The sequence below is a fragment of the Thermobia domestica genome, chromosome 9, assembly GCF_964235325.1.
Source record: "Thermobia domestica chromosome 9, izTheDome1.hap1.1, whole genome shotgun sequence".
Lineage (NCBI taxonomy): Eukaryota > Metazoa > Arthropoda > Insecta > Zygentoma > Lepismatidae > Thermobia > Thermobia domestica.
Window position 1 is genome coordinate 272,941,021 of NC_137462.1, and position 13,588 is coordinate 272,954,608.

The following is a 13,588-nucleotide window of genomic DNA, read 5'->3' on the forward strand; positions in this document are numbered from 1 at the left end:
GGAAGCTCTGTGTATAGACCAAGCTTCCTGAGAGATCGATATTTCGTCGACACCTTAAAGCTGATGTGATTTGAAGAGAAACTCTGTGTTGGGACGCCTGACTAGATCAACGGATGTCAGGGGGATAAAACTATAATATATTCTCAGTTGAAAGTTAAAATATAAATAAATTAAATGGAACATAAACACAGCTAAACCTAGCTCTTAATAACAGTAGGCTTCGTAAAACAATGTTCTGCATACACGTATTTAGGTCATGAATATTTTTAGTGTAACTTTTTTGTAATGTTACGAAATAAATAAATAAAATTTAAAAACTACCGAAATTAGACGTTAATTTTAAACAAAATCTAAGTTTTTGTTCCACGGTTATGCCAGCTAGGCTAAAGAAAACGGTGATGAAGAGAAATGAATGAAGATGGTGGAATGAAGAAAGTAGGGTGGAACAGGAGAACTCTGAGAAAACCTATGTGTTTGTCCACCCGAAGCTCAGTTGGCGCGAACTGGAATCCAACCATGGACACCATGCACTGGAGGTGAACGCTCTACCAGTGAGTCACTGCAGCCCCCAAAACTTTTCTATTCACATGGTTTCTCTTTTATTCACGTGCTTTTTCTTCTATTCACATGCTTTCTCTTTTATTCACATGCTTTTTCTTCAATTCACATGTTTTCTCTTCCATTCACATGCTTTCTCTTCTATTCACACGTTTTCTCCCTTCTAATTAAAAAAAAAAAACGCTCCACTTCATTTTGGCCTTCTTTACGAAGTTTATTTTCAGTTTGGATTAATTATAGTTTTATACACTTTTCATTTATTTGTTGACTGATTTTGATGTTTAGTTAGCTATTTTTCTCAATTCCCTTAAATTTGAATGACGTCCTAATCCCCCTTCTTTTATGGACACTCACGTCACAGGTTACTTTCCAATTAAGTTTTCTACATTTTACAATTTCTGTTTTACCTTTGTAAACATTAACAATACAACTTTACAATACTTATGAACAATGGTGAATGCGAGATCAAACTAACTCTTTGGTAACAGCAAATAAAATACCATTCTATTGTGTTTGAGCTCTATACCTACAATGACATTAAATGATGTCTGCGAAGTGTAATGTGATGTATTTTTTCACCTATAGGTAAGCAATTAAAATATTCTTTTCTAAAAACAAAAATAGATAATATTTTTCATACTTTTTTTGTTACTCATGTAAATACACACTATTTTTTTGGTACACAGAGTATGACTACACTGGGATCGGGGAAATTGGACGATTTTCAGAGAATTTCAGGGTAAGAATTTCAGAGTAAATTACTAAAATTGTTTTTCTATATTAACATGTGAATTTCCAGCGAAGAGGATGGCAAAACTGGCCTAACACTGATCTTCGATTCCGAATAAACCCAACTGTACTACAGAAAATATAAGTAAACTCACATTGCAGCATATGTTTGAAAAGATTTAGCACGTTACAGAAGTTATGAACATTTTTGAAGGGAAAACTGAGACTAGGAAATAATTGTTCCTTCCAAAAATTTGCGCGAGGCAATTCCCGGCATTTTGCTCAACCGTAAATTAAAACTTTAGATAGTCACCTATTATAGGAAATGAAGTTATGTTTTATGTGGAAACAGGCAGAATAAATCTCTATATTGCGTTCATAGAAGTCCTTAAAATAATAGGCCTAATCACTGCGAAATTAAAATACCGCTAATTTTGCAGTAATCATGTGATATCTCCAAATAGATAAAAAGATAATCGAAATCTGAAACAACAGCGCGCTAGAGAATATTATTTTGCATGAGGTACCGTTATCATAAGTCACCTAATAGCTTTCCGTTTGCAGACATTTATAAACGTGAAAATAAATGCCGATTTTCTAAATGGTTGGAAATCAAAAGCAGATAAGTGAGTCGTGATAACGGTACCACATGGTAAAATAATATTGTCTAGCGAGCTCTTGTTCCACTTTTCGATTATCTTTTATCTATTTGAAGAAATCACATAATTATTGTAAAATTAGCGGTATTTTAATTTCGCCGTGATAGGGCGAAACACTTTACTATATATAGAGAAGAGATTCTGTAGAAAAAAGGAATTTTGCCACAGTGTTAGATTTATTAAACGTCCAGTGGTAGAGCTTTGAACTCAAGTGCGTGATATCCTTTGTTTGATCCTTGGCGAAGTAATCTTATGGTGGATAACCAATCTTATGGCTCTATTTCTCTTTCTTCCCACGTTTTCATTCCACCATTCTTACTTACCTTAATCATCCGTCTCCCTTAGCCTAGAGAGTATAATCGTGGGACGTTAAACTAAAAGATTTCACTTCATTTAGTTTCATTAAACCTCCAACATGGTTCGTCACTTCCTCAGTTTTGTACACAGAGCTCAGACTAAGCTCTTTGCATAAAGCATTTGAAGCTGTTACATAAAAGTGTTTACTAAACTAGAAACTGATGCGATCGCAATTTTATGATAAAACAAAAGCATGGCTGTAGTAATATTGTGTCCCTTTCATTTTTTTTTTTCGACGGATTTATTTTCTTGCCTACATGTTTGAATTTAGGCAATGTAAAAAGAAACACACACACACACACACACACACACACACACACAAGGAAATATGCAGGACTTTCATGAACTAATACGTTAGCTAAGCAATCAAAATGACACCGGCATAATTGATCATACAGGCACAAAATACAGGTTCGAAATCAAACCAGAAGAGCTGTCTCGCGGTTTGAATTTACAATTCAAAAGTGCTGTGTGTTCAAAAGACACTTGCTTAATTGTAGACCCTATTGCAGAAAACAAAGGTGTTAATTGAATTGGAAGCCTTTAAAAGATGTTTTTAACAAATGAAAGTTTCAGTTATTCTAGCAAAAGAAAGCTCACTTTCTACAGGACCGCTCTTCCCCCTACAAAATGCCTTACATGCACCTATTTGATTACATTTGACTTATAGGGACCGCGGTGGCTCAATAGAGTATTCTCCCCGCTGGTCTAGTGACCACCACGTGCGCCTTTAGTGTACGGGTTCCCGGGTTCGAATCCCGGTGGGAGAGCCTTTAGAATTTTAACTGTCCACGATGTTCGTGTCTTCGTGTCCCTGTCGTTATCAGTTACTAGGAAAACAAAAACCATAGAGATAGTAATGTTAAAAACAAGTTACTGACGAACATTCGGTAAATTTATTTATTTATTTCGACTTGTTTTACAAGTCAAGGTTAAGCCTTATCCACCAGCTAAATATGATACAAAATTCAAAATTCAGAGACTATAGTTTACAATAGCAAAAAAGTTAGAAAATTAAAAAAAAATATAGAAGAAACAGACCCTCACACGCACAAACATTATAGTGCTACACCAGAATACATAGTGTTACAATATATAATAAATGTTAAATTTTATTTCCTTATGACGAGCTTCTCTATTGGCTCTTCTGTCTCTATGTCCATTCAACCCTGCTTCAATTTAACAATAAATTGTAAACTGCTCTTTTGAAAGATGCTAGAGAGTTTGACTCACGTACCGAGGTTGGCAAAGCATTCCAATCACGACAGGTTGAAATTATGTATGATTTCTAGGAATAAGTAGATCTATGAACAGAAATTGCAAGCTGCCTTTTAAAACGTGATTTGTGTCCCTGTCACGGAAATCGCTTAAAAAATTAAGGTGTTTTAGAAAGTAAGAAGGTTCTGTAAAAATAAGTGTTTTATAGAGCAGTAACAACGAGTGCAACTTACGCTTTGGTGCTGCATCTTCAGTCAGTGTAGCTTTTCAAAGAATGGTGTTACCAAGGGCGCCGATCCTGGGGAGGCCGAGGTTCCCCCCAAAGCTCATGTGGGCCCCCTTACTGCATTTGCAAATTTACAATATTTGGCATAACTTGAATGCAATTTGTTTTAAAATCCTCATATATGCTTTCTTCATCTGGATGGGCCCCCCAAATTTACAGAAAAATCGGTGCCCTTGGGTGTTATTACATGATCGGAGAATTTTAAGTTAAAAATAAAACGTATGCCAGCATTTTGCACTCGCTGCAAACAGTTTTGTAAATGTATATCAGCGTCAGTTAAGGCAGTTTCACAATACTCCAGGTACTGCTAGAATTAGAGCAAGCGTTTCTTTCTTTTCTTTTCTTTCTTTCTTTCTTTCTTTTTCTTTTTTTGAACTGTATTGGTAAAAAGATTTTTTTTTTTTTTTAATTTGCTGAGAGAATGAAGAATTCCAAAAGCCTTCTTGCATGATGCGTTTATTTGATCAGACCAAGTTAAATATTTGTTAAGTATGACGCCAAGACTTTTCACAGAGGAGGAGAAGGGAATATTTACGTCTTCTAAAGTTATATTCGGAACAAGTGAAGCATCTATTAACGTTGTTGCACGTTTGGAAGTAATTAAAATTGACTTTGATTTGACTGGATTTATAATCAAACAATTATCTGCTGACCATTTAGCCAAATTACTCAAGTTTTCGTTCATCTTTGTTATACATGTATAAACTAGTAACCTTAAAAAATAAAAGTGGTAGAGCGTTCTTTTCTGGTGCATGGGGGTCCTTGGTTTGACCCCAGTTCACGCTAACTGAACTTTGTGGTAGACAAACACCGTATGCGTGGCTTTTCTCGGAGCTCTCCCGTTTCTTCCCACTTTCTTCATTCCACCATTTTATTAATTTCTCACCGTCACTGTCTCTTTTATATTAACCTAGCCGGCATAAACGTGGGATGTAGCTAAAGCTTATTCATTTTCATTTTTCAATTGAATTTACAAATATTGAAAGTACACGGGACAGAATTTGGTGTTCAAATCTAAGAAACATTTACGGAGAATTGAAGACGAAAATAGTTAAATCAAACAGTTTTAAAAACAAAATCCGTTCGTTTCACACCAAAAGAAAAACTTTCCCTCATAAATCAATGCCTTCAGAAAACAAGGTGATGCAAATGTTCAACAGCTTTAACATACAACGCATAATCGTGAAGCATTTTTTAAAAAATCGCAAATACTACAATATGGCATAGAACTTGTCGTCTGTATGTAAGGATACAGGAAAAAGGTCAAGACGTTTCCTTGTAACGTAAATTTATTTTTGAATTTTAATATCGCTATATAAAACATCTTTACCTTCTGCTTTTTACGAACAGCCATCTCACTTAAAATAAATTTAATTGTTCATTCTGTAGAGTTGTAAAACGAAGTAGTAAACAACAATCTTAGTAAAGAAAAGACACATCATGTTATGAAGAGGAAAAAGAATAACGAGATTACAGTTTAACATCGACAATCTTGAGGACGTAATAATAATGCCTTTCCTTTTTTTATCAGCGATGAAATTAAGGACAAAAATATCCAAACTACCATTTTCTCCATGTTGTAAAAAGTGTTTTTCTTTCAGAAGAACACCTATCTGCGATATTATGATGAAAATGGGATGAAATAAAAAGACATAATGCAGAAGTTGGTCTATAGAAGCAGGACGGGTAAGTTTTCCAATCCCTTTCTTCGTTCACTTAAAACAGGGATGAAGATAAAAGGAAGATATAGAACGAACAGGGAAGGAAGGTGGTGCGATAATGAAATCATATTTTACACCTCGAAACGTGTAATCTTTAGGAATGCGCGAAAAAAGGGGCCTTTGCGAGAAGCTGAAAGAGGTGGCAAGGGCGAATGAGGTGTAAGAAGACAATTAATTGTGTCATCAGCGTAGTCTTCGTCTTTAGATTTACTGCGGCTATTTACATGATATTTCTGACAATAATAGAGCTCTTGGCAACGGTTGGGGGACAATTTACAGCAAACCCTCTCCCTCTCTTTCAGTTCCCGCCATGTCTTCCTTCTTCAATTTTCATTTGCGACGATTTTCTTTCTTTTTTCTAAATAAAAATCTCCTCTTCAGAAACTTTTTGAAAGTGGTAATACTCTATCGTGCTTCTCCTTCCATTAAGCGTACAAACGTGTACGTAGGTACTATACTGTATTATAGATATATGTATTTATAGCTGAAACTGTTTTGCCGCCGTCTTTTCTCAATTGCTGCGTGCTTTCAAATGATTGGTTATGGAATATTCGAACGGGACAGAGGGGGAAACGTTGGCGGAAATTAAAGTCTGCGTTAGCCACTCTTTCACTCTCGGTCGCTTTTGAATATCTCAGTGTGGCGGCAAGAACTTCTCACGTTTCATATATTTCCACCTTCCTTCATTTGGTGTCTATTTTGCTGTTTTGTGTGTGTGTGTGTGTGTATCTATGTGTGTGTGAATGTGAAATTTCATTTCATTTAATTTCACTGTCGCGTTTTCTGATAGTGTATGTTCCATGATTTTTTTTAAAAATATCAGTCTTGAATACATATTCTATTCGTATCTTTCTGTCTGTATTTTCTAACAAAGTTTTTCATTAACGCTGCTGCTTGAAAACGAAGGCAAAGAGAAAAAACAACTATTGCTTGTTCTTTTTTACTTTTTTAAAAAAAAATCACTTCGCTAAAATTTCTGTTTTTAATTTCTTCTTTTCTTGAAAAAAATTGAGAATATTAATGACGCAATCAAAGGTTTATAAATTCTCTTTTCCTCCACTTCCGGGTAGGATTGCAATTCAAAGATACAGAGAAAGACAGAAAATGCGGAAAAAATAAAACATATTTGCGAGAAAGTAAAAAAAAAAAAAAAGTTTTCTTTTAATCAAATACACTTTTAATACCAGAACTCATAAAGGGAAAGAAGGAAAATTCCAGCGTTTTAATTTTGGAATGCTTCATATAAAAGCTAGATGAGATTTTTGGAGTCTTTTTATTATCTTGATTTTGAAAGTCCATTTCGAACATGGCTACTTATCTTAAACAAGTGAAGTATATACAAATGAAATTGAATGAGTTAACTTTTATTCCTCTTTTAATAACGTATTTGCTTTATTCGTATATTCATCTACGACCCAAACTCAGACATTTAGACTTACTACGTACATTGCATATGAAAAAAGATGTTTGTTTATTGATTGAACACTCAATTCAAAAATGTAAAAACTTTAAATTTGTTTTGTTCGTCAAATTATCATTGCATCCTGAATTTACAGACTTAAGAAATATACAGGGTGGTCCAGTGGTGCCCACCCCCCCTCATGTCCATGACGCACCCCCCCCTCAATTGTCTATCTGTAGGTGTTCTTCCATGAAAAAAAATATTTTCGATTAATTTTTACCCCCCTCAAACATATTTATATGGATTTTTACCCCCCCAATATTTCAATGACGCAGTTTGCGTCATAGCCCCCCTTGTGGGCACCCCTGGGGTGGTCCATAATAAAGAAACTAGGAACATAAACACTTCCTCTCATACATTTCCTTACAGAAACTTTAATATCTGTTTTCCATGACATGGTAAACTAATACACCATCCAAATCGATACGTGCCTGGTAGAGACCTGCATGGGCCGAACTCGGCCCGAGGCCCGAAGTCCGGCCCCGCCCGCGGGCCGGGCTTGGGCGGGCCGACACTGATTTCTCTTCAGGTCGGACCGGGCTGGGGCCGATTTTTTAATAATTGTTGACTTTCGTTAAACGATACTTGAAATAAAACCAAATGTTGAAGAAGTGTGCCCGTGAAAAATGTTACAGAGAATGCAATAGCTATTTACAGTTTGTGTTGCTTAGCAGCTCCACCACTTTCACTATACAGATAGCAGGCATTGCGCGGTAAATTGAGCTCTGACCTTGACCTTCACTGAACACAAAACATGACAAGAAGGGGTGAGAAAGTTTTGTCTATCGCTAAACAATATTACCATCTTCACTTTGTGCTAAAAATCAATTAAGTTAGATTTTTGTTACAGTAAATGGAGTTTTTGTTCTATCGATGACAGACAAAGTTCTAGGAGGCAATGGTACCATTCGGGAGGCAAACGTCAGGTTGTGAACCAGAGTTTAGAAAATGTTACTGAGGGTTAGACCAAGTTTAATACTAAATTTTGAGAAAGATTGGGGCTCGAGCTAAACTTTTAAAAAATTTATGGGGCCTTGGTTGGGTCAAAAACTTTTAAAATTTATCGGGCCCGGGCCGGGCTTGGGCCAAGAATATTAAAAAAAAACTAGCTAGTGGTTAGAGCGTTCGATTTATGTCCGTGTGGCCCCGGGTCCAATTCCCAATCGGTGCTTTTCCAATTTTCGGCGTCCACCCAGCGTCGTGAAACAAGTCTATTATCGAGTTACTGAAAGGTGGTTTGTGACAGATAGCTGCACATGTAAACTAAACGAGAGAGGGGAGGATTGTTCGCCAATCACAGGAGTATTTCTTCATGCTGTTGCTAGGCAACAAAGGTCACTGACCGCGGTGTTGCCGGTAGTTGAGACGACTTGTTAAATGTCTCAGGTTCGTCGCCAGAGCTGCTGCTTCTGCTGCCTCTGGCAACAGCGCCTCCAGTACTCCGTGTGCTCTACTCAACTGTCAGAAGCCACCTTTCCTTGCGCACACAGTATAAAGCTGCCGATATCCCGGTTATACCCTGGCCGGTGAACGATGACGGGGAGCGAGCAGAAGACAGCAGGTCAACCAACCTTAGGCTCAGAACCTGTCGCGTCTCCATGGTATCCACCGCACATTGCCAAACTTTCACTCACCGCCTCTCACCCTCAGCGAGGAAGCAGACGATTCTCCCCTTGCGCGAGAAGCACATGGCAACACCACACTCCTCAGTCGTCCTCGCGAGCTGAGTTGTCAGAAATCATCGTTCGCCGGCCAGGGTATAGTGATAGGCGCGCTAACTACGTGTTCGCCGCTAGGTTAGATGTAGTTCCACCAGTGGCTAACAGATGACGTGGAGCGGCTCAGGCACACAAAGCGGGCCGTTACGTCAAGCTTTATTTTTCTTAACACAATTACTGTATAGTTGGCTCAAACACACATATCAACGCACAATACTATTGATTTTCCCAATGAGTTCACAGATTTGACTGTAATTTTATGTAATACTGCCATTAAGAAAAATACTTTCAGAAGATACGATACTTCCTGATATATCACTAATTGTATCAGGAAGCTGTGCTCTTAATAAACAACTCTTTTTCCTTACAGCTGAATAAAGTTTAACTAGAGAAAACTTTTTTTTGGAACTTTTTAAAAACTTGTTTTTTCCTTTTTCTCTAAATGACGTAAAAGAATGGCTGGAGGCTGCTTTGCTTCTTTCAGCGTGTAAAAAGCTTAACTAGACGGAACTTCAGAAACTTTCCTTCTTTTTATGACTGAGAAATGGAAAATGATAACTGTGAATAATTTCTCGAGATTTTCGTCTCTCACGCAAAACATCAGAAGAGTCAAAATTTCCTTAACACAGTTTCTCGCAGCACTTTTTTTTTTTTAATTTTGAACTTTGCATTGTCTTTAGGTGATAGAATCGTGAAATTTTGGTGGGTAAAATTTTGCAAATTCCTTTACTTCAAACTAGAAGTACACTTTCCTGTTTGAAAAATGCGAATCTGACACTGTTTTTGTGATTGGATGAAATAAATTTAGATACAACCCCTTGATAATCTCGTATTTATATACAGCAGTTTTGTGGCTATGGTTAGCATCAGGGGCTCATCCAAGTGGGATCCCACCGGGTTCCGAACTCCCTTCAAAAAATTCGGAACTCAATATACATTTGTTCATTTTCATAATACAGTTATACTTATTTAGTATTAAAAATCATCATAGATGTAGCCTAAAGATTTATTTAATTTACGCTTTATCTGCATTCTTTCTTCTGTGATAATAAAAAAATTACTAACCTTCTTCAACAAAAACGCTAAAAAAAGTACAAAATAATAAAAGCGCTAAAATCAGAAAATAATAATAAGCGCTTAAATGCTGAAAATAATTCTTTACTATTAGCTATAAAAAGACAAGGGTAAAAAGGAATTCTTTCGACTGTGCAATAAAATATATGAAACAGGCGAGTGGCCAAAAGACTTCCTGATGACGACCATGATACTAATGGCTAAGGCATCGAACCCAAAGAGATGTGAAGACTATAGTACTATTATTTCTCATATCGCATGCAGCAACAATTTTGCTTCGAATTCTGAACAGAAGATTGTATGAAAGAACAAATGAAAAGTTACCGAGGAACAGTTCGGGTTCACGGAGAGGTAAGGGCACAAGAGATGCAATTGGGTTAATAAGGGTGACTCAGCGGTAGAGCACTTATCTTTGGTGCACGGGGTCCCTGGTTCGATTCCCGGGCCAGTAAGTTTGTGGTGGACAACATCGTGTCCGTGGGTTTTCGAGGTTACTCCCGTTTCCTATCACATTCTCATTCCACCAATTCTTCCGTCGTCATCCGTCATCCCTCTTCCTTGGCCTAAAGGACATAAAGGGTGGGACGTTGAACTAAATGCCTTTATTTTTGTTTTCAAACTTCAGCTAAACAAAATAAACTTCAAGCATGTGCATTCATATCGCTAATATTTTAAATAATAATAATAATAATAATAATAATAATAACAATAATAATAAAAGTGACCAAGAAATAACCTCATAGATGTAGCAGTACCATTAACTCATACGTACAACATTCAGAACAAAAAATAAGCAAATATAAAGATCTGGCAGATGAAATCAAGAAGCTATGAAAATGTCAGAAACTTACAGAGTAGTAATGGGGTTACTTTGCCGAACTTTTTGGCCCCTGGGTCCCTGCCTCAGGACCCATGGTCCCTGGCCGGGGTCAATGACCTAGGGGTACATAGGACCACCCCCTCTAAATTTTGGGAGGGGTACCTTGGCCCACCACCTAAATTTTGGCAGGGGTACATAGGACCACCCCCCTTAAATTTTGGAAATTGCCAAATCTAAAAATTTGGTATGGTAGGGTAGGACCATAGTATGTACCTCTATTAGTATTGGGTGTCTATGTCGTTCCCTTTCATGGGTAAAAAATTGCCAAAAATTCAAATTTCGGAGGTTTTTGACCTAATTTATCCCCTTTGATGAGGTGTTATTACCTCATATGGTTATATGGGCGTATACAGGGGTCCATTACCTTTCATAAGACATGGGTATATTAATGCACCCCTTGAAATATTTGGGAGGGGTACCTTGGCCCGCCCCTTAAATTTTGGAAATTGCCCAATTTCAACATTGGGTATTATAGTACAGGACCCTAATATGTATTATGATAAATTTGGGTGGTCCACCTCATTTCCTTTTAGGGGTACATAGGACCACCCCCCTTAAATTTTGGAAATTGCCAAATCTAAAAATTTGGTGTGGTAGCCTAGGACCATAGTATGTACCTCTATCAGTATTGGGTGTCTATGTCGTTCCCTTTCATGAATAAAAAATTGCCAAAAATTTAAATTTCGGTTTTTTTTTTACCTAATTTATCCCCTTTGATGAGGTATTATTACCCTATATAGTTATATGGGCGTATACAGGGGTCCATTACCTTTCATAACATATGGGTATATTAATGCACCCTTGAAAAATTTGGGAGGGGTACCTAGGCCCACCCCTTAAATTTTGGAAATTGCACAATTTAAACATTGGGTATTATAGTACAGGACCCTAATATGTATCATGATAAATTTGGGCGGTCCACCTCGTTCCCTTCTAGGGGTACAAAATTGCCAAAATATAAACGTAAGCAATACGTTATACCACGTGTTTGGTTTTTGGTCGATTTTATTCCCTTTGATGAGGTGTTATTACCTTATATGGTTATATGGTCATGTATAGGGGTCCATTACCTTTCATAAGATATCGGTATATTTGTACACTCCTTTAAAAATTTGGGAGGGGTACTTTGGCCCACCCCTTAAATTTTGGAAATTGCCCAATTTAAACATTTGGTATTATAGTACCGGACCCTAACATGTATTATGATAAATTTGGGTGGTCCACCTCGTTCCCTTTTAGGGGTACAAAATTGTCAAAATATAAACGTAAGCAATACGTTGTACCACGTGTTTGGTCTTTTGGCCCAATTTATCCTCTTGGATGAGGTTCTATTACCTTATATGGTTATGTATAGGGGTCTATTTCCTATCATAAGACATAGGTACATTTGTGCAATCCTTTAAAAAATTTGGAGGGGTACTTTGGCCCACACCTTAAATTTTAGAAATTGCTCATTTTATATATTTGGTATTATAGTACTGGACCCTAACATGTATTATTATGATAAATTTTAGTGGTTCACCTCTTTCCCTTTTAGGAGTACGAAATTGCCAAATTTTACTACAACCACGTGTTTGGTATTTTTGTCCAATTTATCCCCTTGGATGAGGTCCTATTACCTTATATGATTATATGGTTATGTATATTGGTCCATTCCCTATTATAAGACATGGGTATATTGATGCACCCCGGGAGGGGTACTTTGGCCCAACTCTTTATTTTGGAAATTGCCCAATTTAAACATTTGGTATAATAGTATAAGATCCTAATATATATTACTATAAATTTGGGTGGTCCATCTCGTTCCCTTTCATGGGTACGAAATTGCCAAATTTTAGTACAACCACGTGTTTCGTTTTGACCTAATTTATTCACTTGGATGAGGTCCTATTACCTAATATGATTATATGGTCATGTATAGGGGTCCATTTTCTATCATAAGACATAGGTACATTGATGCACCCCGGGATGGGTACCATAGCCAATCCCTTAAATTTTGGAAATTTTTCAATTTAAGCATTCGCTATCATAGTACATGACCGCAATATGTATCATGATAAATTTGGGTGGTCCACCTTGTTCCCTTTCATGAGTAAAAAAAAAAAAAAAAGCCAAAATATAATCATAAGCAATATGTTGTATCACGTGTTTGGTTTTTGGCCCAATTTATCCCGTTTGATGCGGTCTTATACCGTATATGGTCATATGGTCATGTATATAGGTTCATTTCCTTTCATAAGACATGAGTACATTGATGCACCCTTTAAAAAATTTGGGAGGGGTATCTTGACTCATCCACTCAGTTTTAGAAATTGTTTAATATAAGCATTTGGTATCTTCGTACAGGACTTCAATATGTACCACTATAAATTTGGATGGTCCACATCGTTCCCTTTCATGGGTAAAGAACTACCAAAAAATCAAATTTCGGAGGTTATTGACACCTATTTAGCACGTTATATGGTTTATTACCCTTATATGTTTATGTGCCATTTTAAATTTGGGAATTATCAGGTAACAAAATTCGGTAAACGTTTTCTAGGACCCATTGGTGTTCCTCTTATGGCCAAATATTCAAAATTTAAAGGTTATTGACCGGCTTTATTATTGAATAACTACAGGATTTATTACTTTTTCATATGACACAGGTGTATTTGTGTACCAATCTTAAATTTTGGGAGGGGTACATTTCTTATTGTCATATCAATAATTGGTAATTGTTCTTTGGGTAAATCATTGTCAAATATGAGTATGATCACGTGATCAGTTATTGACCTATGATGGGATTAGGAGTCCAGGACATTGGTACATTTAAACTTTGTAGGATAATTTGAGAATGCGTCATTGGTATTGATTATTACAGCCAAATATAAACGTAAGCAATACGATGTACCACGTGATTGACCTTGATGAGGTAGTGTACAGG

The 13,588-nt window shown here is 36.7% G+C and overlaps 1 protein-coding gene and 1 long non-coding RNA gene across 3 annotated transcripts in view; one reads left to right on the forward strand and one right to left on the reverse strand.

Annotated features, from left to right (window-relative positions):
• The window catches only part of LOC145660698 (limbic system-associated membrane protein-like), a 1,132,467-nt gene that overhangs the window by 461,963 nt on the left and 656,916 nt on the right, over positions 1-13,588 (reverse strand). The gene's annotated exons all lie outside the window — the stretch shown is intronic.
• Positions 1,044-13,588, forward strand: part of LOC145660699 (uncharacterized) — a 30,106-nt gene continuing 17,561 nt past the window's right edge. The window contains exons 1-2 of the long non-coding RNA XR_014126861.1: positions 1,044-1,143; positions 5,409-5,493. This is a non-coding gene — a long non-coding RNA (uncharacterized LOC145660699). The remainder of the gene's footprint in view (positions 1,144-5,408; positions 5,494-13,588) is intronic.